The sequence below is a fragment of the Schistocerca gregaria genome, chromosome 5 (assembly GCF_023897955.1).
Source record: "Schistocerca gregaria isolate iqSchGreg1 chromosome 5, iqSchGreg1.2, whole genome shotgun sequence".
Lineage (NCBI taxonomy): Eukaryota > Metazoa > Arthropoda > Insecta > Orthoptera > Acrididae > Schistocerca > Schistocerca gregaria.
The window spans coordinates 326882028-326902152 of record NC_064924.1 but is presented as its reverse complement, the minus strand read 5'-3'; the positions used below and the strand labels follow the sequence as shown (position 1 = coordinate 326902152).

Here is a 20125-nt window from a genome sequence, read left to right as displayed (position 1 = left end):
TATCGTCAACCTTTCACTTCCATAGGTGGTGGTGAGTGTTTAACGTCCAGTCGACAACGAGGTCATTAGAGACGGATCGCAAACTCGGGTTAGGGAAGGATTGGGAAGGAAATCGGCCGTGCCCTTTCAAAGGAACCATCCCGCAATTTGCCCGAAACGATTTAGGGAAATCACGGAAAACGTAAATCAGGATGGCCGGAGGCGGGACTGAACCGTCGTCCTCGCGAATGCGAGTCCAGTGTGCTATCACTGCGCCACCTCGCTTGGTTTTTCACTTCCATACATGGCTACACTCCATACAAATGCTTTCAGAAACGACTTCCTGTCATGAAATCTATACTCGATGTCAACAAATTTTTCTTCTTCAGAAACGATTTCCTTGCCGTTGCCAGTCTACATTTTATATCCTCTCTACTTCGACCACCATCAATTATTTTGCATCCCAAATAGCAAAAGTCCTTTACTACTTCAAGTGTCTCATTTCCTAATCTAATTCTCTCAGCATCAACCGACTTAATTCGTCTACATTCTATTATACTCGTTTTGCTTTTGTTGACGTTCATCTTATATCCTCCTTTCAAGACACTGTCCATTTCGTTCAACCGCCCCTCCAAGTCATTTGCTGTCTCTGACAGAATTACAACGTCATCGGCAAACGTCAAAGTTTTCATTTCTTCTCCATGGATTTTAATACCTGCCCAGAACTTTTCTTTTGTTTTCTTTACTGCTTGCTCAATATACAGATTGAATAGCATCGGGGAGAGGCTACAACCCTGTCTCGCTCCCTTCCCAACCACTGCTTTCCTTTCAAGTCCCTCTACTCTTGTAACTACCATCTGGTTTATGTACAAATTGTAAATAGCCGACTTAGGTACAATTATCAGACCCAACTGGTTATGTGTGCACACGATTTTATCTGACAACTCTGCTGAAGCACACTTTACAGATTGGTATCCGGAACACAGATACCCGACGCAAAGGTCTGGTAGCGCCTAGACGGCAGCACGGTAGCGGTATCGGCCCGCGAGCCGCAGTACGCCGGACGGCCGCCAGAGCCGGCGGCGCTGCCGTGCAGAACGCGGGACGTAAGCGGAGCCGGCGGAACGGGAGCCGTGGCGCGGCGCGGCGTGGCGGCGCCGAAGACGACGACGTCGACGGCGCGCGGCCGTCTGCGGGCGTCGTGGCGCGGCGCTCAGTCGGCGCAGGGCGGCCGCGCGTCCCGACACCCAGCGGCGCCTCCACGACCATCGCACCGTGCCGCCGGTGAGGAGCCGACGACCGGCGACGGCCACGCAACACTAGCTCACAGTGAGTACTGCCGCCTGCTGTGGTTCGCGTATTAAGCGCGCACCCCTGCAGTCCGGGATCGCCTCAGCTTTGTTTTTCCCTTACCACTTTCAATCCATGGTACGCAGTGCTGCAGCAATAACTCCATTGCGATAAATTATAGAAATGAACATAGCTTCTACTTCTTCGGTGATTACTGCATTGAATGACTCTCCTGCGATAGAATAAGCGACTGTCCTACGGACAAATGGAATCCCCATTGTAGTAATGTTGAAGTCTACAGAAATGATCTGACGCTAGCTGTTCATTAATTCTGCCCGTACTAATACAACCTGAGGAAGGTGATGCACTTCTTTACTAGTCATTATAGTGTATTTCAAACGTTTTGTGTCATATTGAAACAAATGATGACTTCAGAGCCGATGATATTGAGATAGGTAACCAATGGTCGGGAATGCAATTCCACTGTTTTTTGGACATACACAGCGTACACCGCAAAACAGCAGCATAGCTCGTAGTAATTCTTGAAAACGACGACCGCCAGTATCAATATATCTGCCGGAGATCCCTGGAATCTTCATCCGTTTCTACTGGGGTCAGAGTGGCTCGTGTCCTGGTCCAACAGACACCTGAAACTTTGAGACACCGCGGCAGAAAAGCATTCGCCGTTGCAATACATGTCGTTGCGAGACTGGCGTTCGTCGCTTTGAATATTTATTGCGGGCTTTTTTATTGTTATGCGATGTACGCTGTGTGTCCGTAACACAATAAATATACATTTCCGACCATTGGTTCCCCACCTCAATATAACCGGTTGTCGGCTGACTATCACTTGTTTCAATCTGATGAAAAATTTTTAGACACCCTGTACATAGGGTGCATCTGAACTGTACCGACAGAACTTCAGAGCTTGTCCAGATATTCTTTGGTAATAGTTCTTTTATGCAGTTAATAAGTTAACAGCATCATTTATGTGCCAGTTGATCTTCTGCTCTCGGATATGCCTTTGTAATCCAACAAGGTGAGAGAACAGAACAAACATATGATTGTAAATACAGCTGGATTCTCCCCCGCCTCTCAAGAGAGGGGTCACAACCATTGTAATGAATTCTTTAAGGTACTGGATGGTTACTTGGGACCTAGCGCATGCGCAATAAACGTAAAATATTCATTTGCAGCAATACCGCTTGTAAATAATTTCTTAAACTATCTTAAACTTACTTGATCACATTTACCATTTGTTGGCTGAAAGTCAGAAACCAGCAGTCACCACTTTTTAACGATTTACACTTTATTCAATCCATATCAGATTTCATCAATATACAGCGATAACAGACTTCACCGAGAGGATATCAGTGTTTCTAAGGGATAATTTAGCAGTAAGTTGGAATAACTCATCAAGGGATTTCGATGGCTCGGTACATACTAATAATATGTTTCATTTTTTACCCCACTTTATCTTTGCTGTGCATTGAAAATATCTCGACAATGGCGTAAATGTCGGTTATATGCGATGGATTGTAACAAACTTTTTTCGTGCACTCACGTACTTCATGTTGCCAACAATACTGCTCGCGTTATTCTTCGCCGTCAATCTTGCATTAACTACTGCTGGGATCTGTCTCATTCCGTTTTTCCGGAAACAGCAGTTGTAAGTTAACACTGGTACACAGTAGTCTTGACAGGTGTACTAACGGACCGGTGGGCGATAAGAATCTCATGGAAAAGTAGCACAGCGATACTAACACCGAGATGTCTCCGTAGCGACGGCTGCAACGTTAAATAACTATTCCGCCTTTATAAAGACAATTACAAGAAACCGGATCTTTTCATGTTATGGTGTTTGCGTACTACAGACATTTTCATTGTTTGGAAGTTATTGTTAAGGGGACAAAATCTAACTGGGTTAACAAACTGAAAAGAGACAACTATATTCTCTTTCAGGAAGCACCGTGATCTCTTACACCGAAATACAGGAAAATGTCCCTGAAGTAACTTCCAAACTGCGTCGAGGAGGTTCACGTTCACCCTGTTCATTAAATAGTGGTTTGTCATAGCTCTTTTTATGTCGGTTTTCCATTGATCGGTTCAGTGTCTATATCTGATGCAAATTAAAAGAGTTTTTCCCATTTCTAAAGCTTTTTTTTATTGAGATATAACACACATTTCCCTTCCCCGAGAGGTAGCACAAACAAGAAATATCCTTCAGTGAAGGCTTGAAGGCTAACTATGAACCTATGTGTGTCTGTTTGTCGATTAAGGGCGACCAGCTGTGAGGTTATCCGAGTCCTCGCTAAAATAATTGGAAACGAATGTGATTAAACACTCTTGAACTGTAAAAAAAATAGCAAAGCAGTGGCCTACCAGTGGAAAGTAATTAGTTACTCAATCTTTCAATCTCTTTAGCCTTTTTAAAATACTGATCTTACGTTTAGTGAGCCACAACAAGTATCCTTAATAATTTCATGACTGAAGACTGAAATTAAGTAGCAGTTTTCTCTTTCTAGCAATTGTTAAGAAGGAATCTTTCGAAAGCATATAATATTTTTGATGGTAATTGCGACGCAGTCTGACTACTTGAGGTGCTGGGCATATTTTGGCACCTGATATGAGGTGAGATATGAGGTGAGAAGGTAGAAAATAGTGGGTGTTGTAGTACGTCTTTAGAAACTAAAATATGATTAATCCCATGAAACTTGCACACTGGAGGAAGTTGAAAAGAATGAGTATTTCTTATTTTGTTTGCTAATCATTTCCGCCTAGCCACGCACAAATACCGCATTCAGCTCTGTGGATTAGACCAGCGGTAAATTTAATGCATGGCGAATGGTTAAAAGGAAAGTAATGTTTACAAACACTTCGGGCGAACAGTTTATTGCGACTTTTTATACAGTGAATCATAATTTTGGTGATTAAATGACTGTTTATTTTACGAAGTAATATTCTCAGGATAGAGACAGCTACAACAGTGTGAGAATACCATCCATCATCCGGTAGACAACTGCTCAAGAATTCCGTCTACTACTAGAAAACAGATCTTCATAACTCTTCATTAAAAATCGCTTAAGGCCTGAAAGGGGTGAATGTTTAAACTCCTAAGTAAAAGCCTAAAATGCATGAATATAGTACACCTTAATTTGGAAGCCACCTTTTCTATTCAGGTGAATAATTACGGTTCCCCACCTCAATGGGAAAAAAATGGAGCCCTTCTTATAGGGTCACTTCGTTGTCTGTCTGTCTGTATGTTCGACTGACAAGACTCTTTCTTTCAGGAACGAGTACACGTATCAAGTTGAAATTTACGTCACATGTTAAGGTCTACACTCCCTTTTAAATGGAAATCTTGAAGCTTTTAAGTCAATTCAGTGAGATGATCCGGCCATTTATGTCATATATTTTGATACTCAGAAACTCACTCATGAAAACCTATAGGATACTTCCGATTGCTATGTAATCATGAAATTTCCCAAGAAGCAAGATTTCGTAGTAAAACCGAAGAAAAACACCCAAAACTGTTGAGTCAGGATTATATCACAAGACAAAAAGATTTCTGCTTCTTGTTATTCTACTGACTGCCTATCAGTCTTTCTGTTAAGCCCCCTTTTATGAAGAAATGGATGGACGTATAAAGTTGAAATTTATGTCATGTACTAACGTCTATGGTCCCTTGATGTCATAAAAAACGTTAGGTTCTGCGTCAAAGCAATCAAAAGATGTAGTCATTTATGTCCCGTATTTTTACTATCGTTAAGTCTCTCATAAAAGACTATACCATATTTCCCATTGGCCTAGACCGTGAAATTTGACAAGAAGAAAGGTTTCAGTGTACGAGCAAAGGAAACATTCGAAAATTGTGAATTTATAATTCTATCACATGAAAAAATATATCCATTATCTTTTGTTATCCGACTTCAAAAGCAAAATTACAACATCATCAAAAGCCTTGGAATCTCTGGGACCGGTATCTACCCAGTTCCAATGTCGACAACAGGAAAATTCCGTCGCAACCCTCGATTCGCTGATTGGATGAAATGTCTATATATATAATCAAATTTGTATGAATCTCTCAGTGGGGGAATCTACTCGCAACTAACCTTTTCCTTTTTTTCCCTTTTTTCTTTTTGAAAACTGTTGTGTATGTAGTTCACCAGATAGACACATGCGAGAAACAGCTTGCTGTCAATTAGATTCTTAATTCTGTTCTTAAAGCAAGTAGTTTTTTACTCTTATGTAAGATCGTCTGATGCTAATGGAGTTAGATTAGGAAATGAGACACTTAAGGGACTAGATGAGTTTTGTTATTTGGGGAGCAAAAATAAGTCATGATGGTCGAAGTAGAGAGGATATAAAATGTAGACTGCTAGTGTAAGGAAAGCGTTTCTGAAGAAGAGAGCTTAGTTAACATCAAGTATACATTTAACTGTCAGGAAGTCTTCTCTGATGGTATTTGTATGGTGCATAACTATGTATGGAAGTGAAACATGGACGATAAATAGTTTAGACAAGAAGAGAATAGAAACTTTCGAAATGTGCTGCTACAGAAGAATTCTGATGATGACATGGATAAATTACATAACTGATGAGGAGGTACCAAATAGAATTGCGGAGAAGAGGAATTTGTGGTACAACTTGCCTGTAAGATGGGATCGGTTGGCAGCACATGTTCTGAGGCATCAAGGGATCACCAATTTAGTACTGGAGGGTGGCGTGGAGGGTAAAAATTGTAGAGGGAGACCAAGAGATGAATGCACTAAGCATATTCAAAAGGATGTAGGTTGAAGTCGGTACTTCGAGATGAAGAAGCTTGCATAGGGTAGGGTAGCATGGAGAGCTGCATCAAACCAGTCTCTGAAGTGCAAACCACAACAACGACAACAAGAAGACCATCTAAATATGCCCGGCGTGCAGTCACGCCTGAATACAAATTTCATAGGCTGTTACCCAACTCTTTGCATGTAGCCGCTATACGACAAACTTGTAGCCCAGTGACACATAAGTAGCCACATTTTTTCTTATTTAGAATTACACATAGTAAGAGCCCCAGAAACGTTCAGTACTGACCTACCTAGCAATATGATTTTATTAGTAACGTGCTGTAAACAATGAAAGAATGATACATTTTTTTAGCATTTTTACATACTTTCAGAACCGCATTTTCTTGTATCTCAGTGGGTTACCATCCACTTAGACGTAGGTTTGGGGTCAGATCTCGTTTAGTTTCTTATCAAAGTGGGTGTTTGCTCAAATTATTCTGCTTAAATTGGGGTAAAAAATAATAATTTTCATATCTGTAACTGATTCACTTTAATCGGTTCGCTTTTGTGAAAATAGAGATACTGATATGTCTACTGTTTTACTAATGACGCCGTCTTAAAGGTATCAGATTGATGACTACGTATAATCTCGGAATCTGCGAGGCGGTTCGTAAATCTCTAGTAGAGTGTGTCTTATGGATCTAAATTCCAGATTTTCAGTATCGCAGACAGACGTTTTTGGATGGTCCGAGTAAAAGTTACGACATTACTTGGCCCTTCAATGAGTAGAAAAATTCTAGTTTGATATTTTAAAAAGAAGGTCCACCTTGCTTCATGTGCGTCATGTGTTTCACGAACGTTTTTTCAATCTGTCTCTGTTTTACATAGAGTTATTTATGTGCTCTGTTTGGTAACTGCATAATTTCCATTCGACATGGACTTAAATCATTGAAAATACGAGAGTCACTCAGCTAGTAAAGGGAAATTATTTCAGGATACATGAAAACTAGCAAATTTATAAGTGAAGAGATTGGAGGAGAAGATGTAGTTGTTAATGTAGTGAAAGTAGAATTAAGATGGGCGGAACACTTAAAGAAGTGAGTGGACGATAGCTGAAGCAGTTCTTTGCTGGATTCCCACGGATCGAGAAACAAAGGAGTAGAGTATGGGTGGATAAGATCAGGTACCATGCTGGAACAACACGGATACGCATAGCTAAAGACCGAAAAAGATTGTAAAGTCCAGAGGGCTCCTTTAAATAGTCAATATAGAGATGTTGATGAGCAAACAAACTGAAAAGTGGTTCTTCGCGTTAATATATTGCACTCGAATTCGAAGGGACGACGTTTCAAATCCCCGTCACACGATTCATATTTGGAATTTCCATGGCTTCCCTTAACATCTCACGGCAAATGTCGGGATGGTTTCTTTGTAAAGGATATCGCAAATATCTCTCTGGACCCTCTCTAAACCGAGTTTATACTCCGTATCCGATTACCACATCGTCGATGAGACGTGAAAACTGTAATCGTCATTGAAATTAAAAGTATCTTGTTTTAGATTTTGGGTCTTTTTTAGTTTTGCATTAAGTTGACTATTCTGATTTTATCTTTGTAATAACATCTGTCAGATCCAGTTGTAGAGATGAGTAGACATAATTTCAATATATTTTCGTTGGGTCGTACGGTTACCATTCAGATGATAATCATTTCAGTGACGAGGATATATACAGTATGCCATTAGATTTCTTGTAAGAATAACTTCGACTTCAGATTCCGAATTTGAGAATCGGTTTCGAAAAAATATGATTTCTGTACTTTCTACTATATTTTTGTGATGGTTTCGGAGCTTGTTCTTAAAGTACGTGAACATGTATATATTCAAAGAAAGATTCCCACCTTTGCACAATGGCGGTCACTCGGATCGCTTCGTTTGCCTCAGTTTATTAAATAAATCTAATTAAGTATTCCCAACAGGCGATATGAACCTGACTACTCCCGCGTGTTCCTTTTTAATCTAATTTTTTCTTAGATTATTTTCATGTTTGACAAGTAAACATATATCTTCCCCTGACCTCTATATACATAATTTAGACAGGTCCTTCACTCTACAACACGCTATAAGCATATATACCTGTAGATGCATGCTTGTACTCCAACTTCCAGTTATGACCGGCACATTCAGCTTGAGTACTGTGATTATCGTCTCAAGTAAAATGCTCACTGACAATCTATGCATTGTTATTCTCTCAGTCGCGTTAAGATTATAAGAGCATCAGATCTCAGACACCACTCCTAATTCCCTACGAAAACATCGTGAAGTGAGGGATGTCACTTTGTTAGCACCCACGGATATTTTTGTACAATTTAGGATATTTCCATCAGATGCAACAACTTATACGATTAGTGAAACATGAAGGTCGCTTACAGTTTCACAATCCAACCTTTGCTGCTGTGGTGTCATGGGTTCTTGTCAAAAACGATGGCAAACACGCTACGGAATTTTCCACAAGGGGTTGTGTAATACATCATCTTCATAAAAGGAATATTTTACTACCAGGACCTACACGTGTTTCAGGTCCATCAACAATCAGAGTCGGAGATGTATAGAATTAACAATATTTACAAACATACGTCACGGTATCAGCCTGTCCGTTCGTATGCTGTAGAGACTCATTATGTATCCCTGCTTAGCTTTTATGCGATGGATTTTCACAATCATCATTACTTCAGTTGTACGGTAGCGCGTGAGAATCGTCTCCCAAGTCTTCGTCCGATTAACGTTTACTTAATTCTGCCAGTAAGTGTGATTCGACAAGTGCTTATATAAATATGGCCAAAGTATTTGCCCATAATTTAGCAACATATCAGTTTACCACTGTAACTATGAACTATTTTAATGGTATTCTCATAGATTATCACCACTATGTAGTTTGATATCCCTTACCTGCATCTTAAATTTTCCAAATGTGCATTACTTTTCGGCGGGAAATATGCATGTTTCGGGGTTTTCCCAAATATCAGGAAGACTCGTGCCATGAAACTAGACATAATGAAACGAAAATAAGAACATCAAATTGAAGTAACAAAATTTTAAAATCCATGGATGAATTTTGCATAATTATTAATTTTGTCGCTTCTGCAGATTGATGTCTGACTATTCCATCTTCCTTTCCTTAAGATTAATGTCTTACAGGATTTTCCTTTATTGCCGATCAGATCATTCGTTTGAACTTATGACCAGTATCGTTCTTCAGTCAATCAGTTTATCTTCATGGATAAATTTGTTGGTTTTGAAAACTATAGTAACCTTAATTCATAACGAACTAGAGGCAGTTACCCACCCAGCGACTGTCCGTAGTACATCATCAAATGGACCAACGTTTTCCAAAAGTCTGGCAAAGCATAAACGTCTTCAGCCTCTGAGAATTGTAGTTGTTCATATATTTATCATTAGAATCAAAATCATAAGAGGCGTCGCCACTATGGGCTGAGATAACGGAAACTGCGATGCGAGCGATTTATGATGTGTATAGCTGAATGTTCCTCCTTTGGAATGGGATACTCATATACGCAGACAAGTTGATATTATAGGACCGAAACACTGAACTTGCACCTACCTGATGGAATGAAGATCTTTGGCACCGAAGCCTATCATTTTAATTATTTCTTCATTTATGAACGAACCTGAATTAATTCTGAAATGACCACTACTGCGGACTGCTGTTAATATAACAAGAGTTGCAATGATTTTCTTCGGTACAGGAAGTCGCCGGTGGAAAAAACCACAAAGTTCTAGCTAGCTTTTCAATTTTTCTCTTCATATTCATGCTCAAATAAGTTGGAGCTTGATGTAACACATCTCAATTCTTCTGAAATTTGTGTTATACATATTAGACGCTACTGCCTGGAAGCTTTTGTCTAAGAAATTTGGAACTTTGCAAACAAACAAAAACACAAAAATTAAGACACGATCTGTAGTCTGAACAAATAATCTTTCCTTTGCTTTCATATAGCCAACTAAACTGCTTGCGGCAAATGTAACAGATTATGGCCTGATAGGGTTTTGGAGTCGTTACATTTTATTACATGTCATTCGATCAAACCTGACGACATTCAGTCATCATTATCCTAAGGCACATAAAATATATTTACCCCTGATATTTTCTTTTAAAAAACCATCTCCAAGAACCTTTCTTCTCTTCATTATTATTTACTTCATCCTCATTCATCTCTTTTACTTTTAGGTACATCAGTTTTATAATCGGTGCAATAATGACATTTTAAATTTTATCGACCTTCCAATTAACATACTAAGTACAAACTATAGTGTAGTTCCTCGTACAGAGTACGATTTACTAATTTAACGAAATTTTTCAAAGCTGCAGAGTGTAGTGAACTAATCGTTCTGTAAATTCTTAGTTTTCCTCATGTGATTAGAGTCACCGCCTAGTTGCTTGTATTCGTGGTGTATTCGAGTCATCTGTTTTCACATTCTCCGAAGACTTTTTCAAAATATAGACCCGACCTTTTAAAAATTTCTGATCCCTAAACAAATCTATAGTTTCATGTAATCAAACTGTTTTTATATTCACTTATGATAGGGGCTTGGGTATTCTTTGTCGATGGTCTTGTATGTCTATTGTGTAATTGATGAAACTGTAATTTCTGGACTTCTTTACATCTTCTGTCTTCTGTTTGTTCTTCCTTGTGCTTTCATACCTCTGAAGTGCTGCTTTAGAATTCTAGTACTTCCTCGTGTTGACATGTTACGAATAATTCTTTAATCTTGCGTTTCGCCACACTCTTGCTATTGTCATGTTCACTGATATTCTACTATTTACTTGGTGTTTTTATCACATGGCAATGAGTTAATCTGCTATATTCAATGATTCTTTTTTGAGCTTCAAATGATTTTTCGTCGTTGTTTCCCGGAAATACGTCATGAATATTTTCTTTTAGTCTGTTGCCCTTATGGTATATGAACGGCGCACTTTTAAGTAGCAGCCAATTTCCAGTAACGTTGTCTCTCATATCGGTTTATACCTTATTTGTTTTAGTGGAAGGACTTTGTGGAAAACGAGCCTCTTTCTTTTATACTTCAAGTGCTATAGATTATTATTTCGTATCTTATCCCAAAACAGTCATTACGGAGAATTAAAGACATGACATTTGTGTTATAATTTTCGTTTCGTCCTCCAGTGCTTTGTTCCCTCGGAATATGTGGTCTCTTTTCTTTTTACTTTTTCATACCTCCAACATTTCTTGTGGTAGGAAACACTGTTTTAGTCGTGTCACCATTTCTCTTACTTTGAGATTATCGCATTCTTTAGCATTGGACATACGTACTAATTCCATTTGGTACTTTTCATCATTTACACTCAGACTTTATGAATAAATGAATACAGATTTGTAGTTTATGGTATTGGTACATCATATATCAATAAAAGCTCTAATTGAACGTCCGATAAATATTGAACTTGAACCATTTCATAGCTAGATCAGAACAGACGGTCACTAAGCAATTTTACGGTCACTTCGTTCTAATTCGGCCAAATGGAATCCATGCCCGATTATAACGTGAGAGTGTATGCCGAATATAGTGCGTGTCGTACTGTGCAGCGAGTAGTTTAAGTTTCTAAATATTCTGGGAGTAAAGCATTTTTTGTTGTTTTAACTTTCTTTCTTTTCCATTCAAACTGTTCATCAATTTCTGTAATGGGATAAAATTTTCTCAAAAAACAAAAAAAAAAAAGAAAACTGGTTTCACACTCTTCGCAATAAATATAACTTCAAATTTTCATATCCATACTAACGCCTTTATTTACTTTTGTAGCTTAATACATTTTCTGATAACAAATATACTTCGTCGTATTCTCTCTGTGTACTAATCATATAATAAAGATTATTGTGACTGTAAGAAATAATGAAGCGGTTCACTGCTTACCAAATACATTCCTTTGTTTTCATCGAATTTCACAGGGCACTATTGAGTCGCAAACAAGCAAACATTAAGTTCTAATAAACTATTGTTTCTAGTACGCGCTCACTTATTCCCTCACTACTAACACGGCAAGAGCCTGCAATAACGTAGGTAATATTAATCTGAAGAGATTAAATATTTGTTAAGCATAAAGAATATGCTAATTGTAAGTAGGCAGTATAGGACCCACAGCATTCCATCCATATTTCGTTGCTTCTCAACCTCAGAGGTAGGCCTGTTATGTCAAAACGCACAACATATTCCAGAAAAGAACTATGTTGCTCAGCTTCGTTAACGCTCAGTTTCCGTGAGAGTGAAGACGGGGAGACTGTCTTAATTACCCTCCACATCGTCTAGGAATGACATTTCAATGGCAGTCCATACTAAGGTACACTGTGTTTAATCAATAATATATGAGAATGAAAAATAATGTGGAGAAGACTAGAAGGCTGTAAGGAAAAAACTTTGTCGACACAAGTTATATGGTCAGTGTTCTTCCACCTACGCGGGTACGAACACGGCACTGGAAGTTTGGCTACTACCGACAGAGCTCTCATTTTTTATGTGTACCCGCAGATCTCCGTACACCTCATCAAACTGCATAGAACGACAACAGTGTTTCCTGGCAAGTAATAAATTACACTGCTTTACTGCAAGCGATTTCTGTACAAACTCAAGTCCACTTGAGACAGCAAACTTCATAGTTTTACAGTCTGAGAATGGGTAGTAATTACGAATCCAAGTGAAGCTCTCCTTCATTCTTTGGGTTGCAGTCTTGTCAGCTAACTAGACCAGCTTGTCTCTGTCGATAACAGTCCTGTGAATGTAGAAACTATGTTTTGAAAATTTGGTTACTGGTTTAACAACAAGCGCGTCTCCATGCTTACAATCTTACAGCATATGCTCTATTAGGTTGAAAACCAGTTCCAATGAACATTTATAATTTAAGAGGATGCAGTATTGGTCACCGAATGTTTTTTCATATTAATACATTAGAATTACAATCTCTGAATTCCATAATCGTGCTTATTAGGCAGAAATGGTAACATATTGAAAATGAGTTCCGAATTAATATGCATTTACCGGTGTCAGCCGTTATCTGCCACCTTCGGATAAGAACCGTGGAACCAAAATGTCAATTGTATGTAAATCTACTGTTGTAATTCGCGAGAATGGATTACTTACTTTTCCAAAATACGCCTAAATAGCAGTAAAAATATGGTAGCCTATGTGGCATCACTTGTGTCTAGTTGCCTTGATGTGACTTGATTGTTGCTGTGACGAATGTTTACTTAGGTAGGTATAAACAAAATCTTAAAATTTTCGCATTCAGTATACAGTTCCTTGATAAAATTCGTACGCAGTCTGTTCGACATATTTATTAAAAATTGTTTCAGGCAAGGATCGTGCAATAATTCAATATGTTTTTGTGAAAGAATGCAATGCATCGGATATTCAAACTGAAAATAGGAACTCAATGCCAATATCGAGAACTTTGTAGTACAGGATAAACGAAGTTTACAGCTATGATAAAACTCAACATTTGACATTTTACGACTGTCTAATTCGGTTTTACTTTGCAGAAATTTAACATTTTGAGACTGAAATACATCGTTTTGAGATTCCTGAGTAATTCAAGATCACATTATTTGATATGAACAAGTGATTAAGTAGTTCTTCATAGAAAACGGAGCCACAGGACCCGCGGGTGTTAAAAGTAGGTCAAAGACGCTCAAGGTAGGAAATTACCAAATCCGTTTTGGAAAGGTTTAAGCGTAATTCTGATGACTGATCTGCATTGCAGTTAGTCTATGACAAGTTATGATGCCGTATCCCAGTGAAGGCCTAGACGATGTCAAGAATGATTACTCGGGAACTTGGCTACGGATTCCCCTTACTAGCAGCATGAACGACACAAATGAACGAAACCACTATAGTGCCGTCGTGAAACGTTTATTTTCATTTGTTGGTTTGTGAAATTTGCTGAGACATATCGACTGGCTACCCACTGCTCCTCTTCTGAATAGAGACAATGCTACGATCACGCAGTTATAGCCGACCGTCGTGTTAGGCTCTGCTAATGAAGTCGTTTCGTACAGCAGTGAGGGGCATGTGACTAGCAAACAGCTCTTCCAACATCTCTGAGCTTTCTGAACGTTGTAACGGCTACAAGTCACTTACGTTATTCCTCAGTTGATCTCAGTATGATAAGTGCCACAATCTCTGATCAACTGACGCAGAAAGAAATCTTTGGTTGTGCAAGGAATCGAAAGCGAAATCTCCAGATCGCAGTTGTATGCGCTAACGGCTCAGTGTCCTTTCCCCACAACAAATGCATATGTTATAAAACGAATGATTGTAATTTTATCATTTAAAACTGTTAGAGAAGTTAACGCGATAAAATAATGATGTATTATCCTCCTTTTTTCTTTAGCATCCACAATCATCAAGGTGTGATGGGTAATTAATATGAAAAAGCCGAGGTTGAAACTTGGAATCCTTGAAATCGAAGGTTTAAGTACCTTAAATTTCTTGTATCGTATATTAAGGAGACAGTTCTCAGTATTTCCACTTTATCTTGCCCAGCACTTTCTCAGATTAGATACAACTACATCATATACTAATTCTTGTTTGCACTGAATTACACGTTACGAATTTTTGCAAATTTTAGTATCCCACGTTACCCTCCACACCTCTTCGTTTTATTTGGCCTTCGTTTGCCAAACCACGTACATCGTAATTCTTCTGTATATACAAGTGTTTGATTCGATAGTAAATACCACTATGATGCCACTTTACCTGCAAATTCTTTTCGGAATCATTTTATAGTTAATTATCAGATAGGGTTTGCATTGGCACGACGTATGATAACAGCCACGTAATCTTGTTGCGTTGCTATGGCGTCACGTAAAGATACTTTTATTCTCTACTAGTTCCTTGCAATATTGCCAAATAATGACATAATTATCTCTCACTTCAGATCTGTTAGATTTTTTTCAGTAATTTAATACCTTTCCTGTCATTCAGGTATTAAAATTTCAAATACTTCGCAAGTTAATAATTCTCGTGCAAGCCAAATCTTTCATATATAGTACTGCCTCACTCTTCCATATTATGAGAAATCATCCGTTTCAATAAGCCTTCTTTAACGCTGCTTCACATAAGACACAGTAATGTCCTTTTCAGCCAGTCTAGTTTACTAGTTTAATCTGAGCACTCTGGCAACAAAATATTAATGTTTAGTCATTATCATAAAGATACATCACAATTAATTGAAGTGTCTCGTGAACACAATCATACAGTCTTTCAAATGAATGGTCTTTCTTTTCAGCTATAGCATTAAGACTGAAATTTCACAAAGTTATTGATAATTTCTACTTTTACGTTTCAAAATATAATTGGTGCATAGACTTGGAACAAAACGGTGGTACCTTCTTGCGGTCTCTGGCCGTCGGCTAAGGATGTCGCTGTGACCTGTGCGGCGATGGACCGCTCCTAATGACATATTCACGACCGTGTTGCACCGTTCCTCGCTCGTTCAACATGAAAAAGAAGTATACACTTCTTTGTTAATCTCATCAAATCCGGGAGTGGGAAAGCTAATTAAAGAGAATTTAAAAGAAATATACACTGAAGCTCCAAGAAACTGGTATAGGCATGAGTAATCATATAAAGAGATGTGTAAATAGGCAGAATACGGCTCTGCGGTCGGCAACGCCTATATGAGACAACAAGTGTCTGGCGCAGTTGTTGCATCGGTTACTGTCACTACAATGACAGATTATCAAAATGTAAGTGAGTTCGATAGTGGTGTTATAGTCGGCGCACGCACGATGGGACACAGCATCTCTGAGGTAGCGATAAGCGGGGATTTTCCCGTACGACCATTCCATTAGTGTACCGTGAATATCAGAAATCCGTTAAAACATCACATCTCCGACATCCCTATGGCCGGCAAAAGCTTCTGCTAGAAAGGGACCAACGGCGACTCAGGTGAATCGTTCAGCGTGACAGAAGTGCTACCATTTTGCAAATTGATGCATATTTCAATGCTGGGCCATCAACAAGTGTCAGCGTGCGAACCATTCAACCGAACGTTATCCATATCGGCTTTCGGAGCAAAAGGCCCACTCGTGTCCCCTTCATGACTTGCCGACACAAAGATTTACACCTCGTCTGCGCCGCCAACAGCAACAATAGACTGGTGATGACTGGAAACATGTTGTCCGGTCGGACGAGCCACTAATTGTACCGAGCAGATGGACGTGTACAGGTACGGAGACAACCTCATGAATCCATGGTCCCTCTACGTCAGCAGAGGATTGTTCCAGATAGTGGAGACTCCGTAGGGTGTGAGGCGTGTGCCGTCCTAGTGATATTCGACCCCTCATACGTCTAGATACGACTGTGACAGGTGACATGTACGTCAGTATCCTGTCTGGTCACCTGCATCCAATGATGTACATTATGCATTCCAGCTGGAGAATACAACGGTCCACACGTTCAGAATTGCTACAGAGTGGCTCCAGGAACACTCTTCTGAGTTCAGGCACTTCCACAGGCAACGAAACTCCCCAGACGTAAACATTGAACATATCTGGAATGCCTTGAAACGTGCTGCTCACGAGAAATCTCCACCCACTCATACTCTTACCGATTTAAGAACTGCCCTGCAGGATTCATGGTGACTGTTACCCCAACACTACTTCAGATTTTAGTGGAGTTCATGCCACGTCGTGTAGTGGCAGATTTGCGTGGTCGCGGGGGCCCTACACGATATTAGTCGGGCGTACAAGTTTCTTTGCTTTTCTGCGTATTCCTTGCATCGCTCAGGCAGCAAAGACAGCATTGGCTTCAAATTTCCCTAGCCCCTATGTCGCGCTGAGTTGGGCAACGTAGGGGTTAATATTTCTAATAGCTTCGTTCAGTAATCTCACAGCTAACGCAATACAAACCGAATACAGCATACAGCACAGATGTACCCTACTTCTCCAACCGACTGATACTACTCAGTTGCGCTCAAAATGCTTTGCCCTTAAACAGCTAAAACGCAATACACTTTTGATAACATGTAATGGTTAAACCAGTATCTCAATAATCAAATGTACATAATGTGCTAAAACCTTTTGTCTACTGCTAGCTGCACTAGTCTACTTCCTATGATTATGTTTTTTGCTGTATCATGCTAGTTTTCAATACACCAATAACGCAAAATCTGTATTTAACAAAGCTCATTCAGTCCACTCTGCCGACTTTAATATTTACAAGATCACTAAATGATTTTGTACATATTTACGAATAGTAATCATTTATTTTCACAGTAGTTGCTAGGACCAAGAATCTTTATAAACGATTTTATTTACTTTATTCGAAAGCTAAAATTTTGTCGCCGCAGGGCTTCCTTTCATTACTGCGTTTTGAACTTACACTATACTTCCAACGACCAACCAAATTTCTTCTAGTTTTTGGTCAGGTGACTTCGCTTTTTGTTTATTTTTAAATACTATAATCCTGGTTAATATGGAACCAATACCTCTGTGGCAGTGTGTTCTTGCATAATGCTGCCATTTGTCGTGGAATTTACAAGTACATGCATTACACCTGACCTGGTCACAGAGTTATTTTGGTTTGTAAATGGAAAACCATTTTTGCGGATTTCTTAGAAACTTTCTGCTTCGGCCTATAACTTTGAAGAGCTGACTAACTGAAGGTATGTCGATATAAGTGAGTTATATTTGGTGACCATTCCGTAAAAGAGCTTTTTCTAACATATTTTTCAGCCATTGAAAAATGAAAAAAATAACTGTGCAGAATACTTACTGACAGCACATACACCTGCAGAAACATGGGTAATAATATCTTTTCATATCTTCGTCCCAGAAGCTTCCCTTTTTTATGTCAAGGACGGACTATGATCCTTAATATGGGGTCTGAATGTCAACTTGATACTTCTAACTGTTCAAAAGAGAAAGGGCCTAAACGGACGGACGGACAAAGGAGGACAAAAAAACCGCTTCTTTTGATATAATTACAAATTAAGAATTTGCAACGTCCCCTTAGAAAAATTAAACGTGACTGTGCTTAAACTGACACACAATTTTTTTTTTTTTTTTTACGCAACGCAATCTGACTTTCAGTAATCCCTACAAGAGAATGGCCCTGACTAACATTATCCTATACGTTTCACAAATCACTTACCTCACAAAAATCTTCGTTACTCAAGCTATTGCAATACAGCGAGCGCCACTACTGCCAGCTAAATAAAAGATTCAAACTACTGCAGGCACTAACTACTGATAGGCATAGTTAGCGAATGAAAGATTTTAATAGAGAACAAACAATGTATTTACCTTAATAGTCATAATATATATAGCAGTTCATGACACCAATTCTTACAAATTTCAAAACTCCGCCATCTCTCTACCCACGTCCACCATTGCTGGCAGCTCACCTCCAACTGCGCAACGCTACGCGCTGTTAGCATCCAGTTGCCACTGCCCAACACTACAGTGGCAGACAACAATGCAAACCACCCACAGACTGCACACGGCACAGCCAGCGATTTTCATACAGAGCGCTACGTGGCGTTACCAATAAGAAAACCTAAACAGCCTACTTACAAATTCTCAGATTTTTTTTTCTTTGGTTGTTACGGAAAAGCAAATTTCACGATTCTAGGTCAACAGTGGGCACACTACGGGTTTTTATGACTGAGATTGGGAGTATCAAAATATGTGACATAAATGGCCGTATCTTTGGATTGCTATGATTCAGAAGATTCACTTCTTTACACTGCCTGTGGACCGTATACCTTAAAATGTGACAAATTTCATCTGTTAACATCTACCCGTTCCTGAGAAAAACAGTTTTGAAAAGTCAGCCAGAGGGATAGACAGACAAACTGGCGGACGGACAACAAAGTGATGCTGTAAGAGCTCCGTTTTTACCGCCTAAGGTAAGGAACTCTCAGAGCCGACGGATCTGGGCATCACAAGTGTTCCCCTCTACGCAGTCGACCATATTTTATTTTGAAGAAACTATTACGTAAAAAAATTATATTTTTGCATCTTAGTCTGACATCATAGCTTGATAGTTAACTGGTTTTATTCCCTTTTTGCCTCTAGTTATTTTGACATTTGGCAAATAAGTAAACCATCGGGCATATTTTGAGAGGTTTGTTGTGAAGAATGTAGCCGACGGCGAGTATACGTTCTGTGGGTTTTATTACGTACGCTGTTGTGTACTTGATACAGCTAATGTGTACAAATTGTTTTTAACAGTGGAAAGAGGGCGATAACTCTTTCCACTACCGACTAGTCGTGTAATATATTAGACGTTTGTCCGTGACATACTACGACGTGATCCACTAAACACTGAGACGCATGGTGTACGTATTTGTGGCTTGTTTTTCTCTTTCTTATGTGTTTCATGAGGTCAGTTATTCACATTTTAAGCTAACATTAAATTAAGAGTTTTTTCACTTTAAAACTAGAGGTAGGCAATCGCAAATCCAGCGGCAGAGTTAGTTATATATTACGTAAGCAAATTTTTCTTGTCTACCCTAACAGTTTCATTCACTCAAACATTGTTGTTCTTATGTTGTCTTGCAAATGGCGTGTTACCCAGCGAGCAATGGTTGTGCAATGGGATTTTGCTACTGATACAACTAACGTATACTGTGATCATTACGTTTTGTTCTTATCTACTACCTTACCCATTTTGTGATTACCGATTTGAGCTTTACTGATGCACTATGTTTAAATGAGGCAGAGCTTTCGAAAAATATCATTAATCTATTATTTTAATGAACAATCAACGTTGAATCTGTGTAGTAACTACGTTGTGCTGCTGAAACACTCTAGCTTATCTGTATTACTTATTACAGAAGGAGAAACCGTACTTTGAGAAAGTACAACAATACGGTTCAAAATACATGATGTTGATTAACGTACAAATCACCACAACCAGCATCAGAGGTTACAGAAAAAATTAACGCTATTCCTGTTGCGATTATACTAACTATAAACAGTCAATATTACATAAAAGTTCTCCGTTTACTTGCCGCGTCAAATTTGGATAATATCCCAAGCTGTCCATGACAA

General features: G+C 39.1%; 1 protein-coding gene across 1 annotated transcript in view; it reads left to right on the top strand.

The window, feature by feature from the left end:
• Positions 1-1079: 1079 nt before the first annotated feature.
• The window catches only part of LOC126272415 (uncharacterized), a 201167-nt gene continuing 182121 nt past the window's right edge, over positions 1080-20125 (top strand). Inside the window, exon 1 of the mRNA XM_049975254.1 lies at positions 1080-1308. The gene's annotated coding sequence lies outside the window, so the exon portion shown is untranslated. The remainder of the gene's footprint in view (positions 1309-20125) is intronic.